Here is a 1,442-nt window from a genome sequence, read left to right on the forward strand (position 1 = left end):
TTTTGTTCTCTCAAAAGGAGTACCTCCACTATCTTCATGGTTATTTTTATTGTTTTACATGGTTTTAGTTGCGGTGAGCCAGTGACTATTGGATTTATTTGGATTTATTCTTCAGTGGAAGGCATAAATCCTACAATTCGAAAGATTTGAAATTTGAAGCCGTGGATTCTCTTGCAATTGCAGTACAGGAAAAAGAAGGGAAAAAAAAAAAAGAATTTTTAGTTTTAACTCTGTTTGTTTGGATTGTTAAATTAGACAAATGTCAAAATTTTAAATAGCGAACCTAAGGTAGAGTACCTTAAATTGGACAAATGTCAAAATTTTAAGTAGGGATGTCACACCCTGAACCCAAAAGAGTTCAATGCATGAGAAAACATCTCAAAGGTACCTGTAGATTTTTCCCTTTTGAACAATACAATCCAAATAAATCATATCAAGTACCAACATCAGAAATTATCATAATAATTCCATTAAATATTCTCCCAAAGTAAGTCAGGGCTCTATGCAACATGGTTATTTTTCAAAAGCCCCATTAAAAAGCTACTTACTTACAACCTGCAAAAAGCCCTAATTCTCCAAGCTCCAAAGGAGATTAGCTAGAACCTAAAACCTATCACAATAAGCATAAAACTTGAAATTGTTTCTAGTTACAAATTAGGAATTGCCAAATAAGCACTTTGATTAGGCAAGCCTAGTATTTAACCTCACAAATAAAGTGTTTCTCAACAATTTCATTTCAAGGCATAGACTCCAATTTATCATCATGTCATTCAAATCATCTCCTTTACCATAAGAGATCCTAGCACTTTATGAGTTTCTTCCACCATATATAAATACCATTTCCAAGACACCCATGAAACAACATATATAACAATACCCACTATTACAAACCCCACAAGTAAGTCCTCCACTAGCTCCAAATAAACATTAAAAATTAAATTCATCAACTATTTCACATTAGAAAGTCAAAACCCCCAAATCTTCACCACTTAGATAACCACCATTGCAAAACTATAAACCCACTCATCAAATCATTCCACCAAGACAAAACCCATACATATAAACACATGAATATCACTTCCAAAGCTCATAAATCACATGGATATCATTATCAAAGCTTAGATTAAAGGACCTCAAGCAAAAGCATATAAACCCACCAAAAGATAAGGAATTTTTACCACAAATAAATGAGATGAGTGAGCCTTACCTTTTTCCTATGTAGTTTTCCGGTGATACTTGCTAGAAAATGATGGTGGAGGTGGTGCTATGGAGTGGAGAAAAAATGAAAAAAGAAGAAGAAGAAAGAAGCAGGTGAATGGCCAGCCAAGAGAGTGACAATATTTGTGAGATGTGTGGTTGAAGGGAGTGGGGTAGGTGGGGTCACACGTGTGGATCCTTAAAATATCTGACTTCCCCCCCCCCCCCCCCCCCCCCCCCCCCCT

This window comes from Quercus suber, unplaced genomic scaffold (assembly GCF_002906115.3).
Source record: "Quercus suber isolate HL8 unplaced genomic scaffold, Cork oak 2.0 scaffold_299, whole genome shotgun sequence".
Classification (NCBI taxonomy): domain Eukaryota; kingdom Viridiplantae; phylum Streptophyta; class Magnoliopsida; order Fagales; family Fagaceae; genus Quercus; species Quercus suber.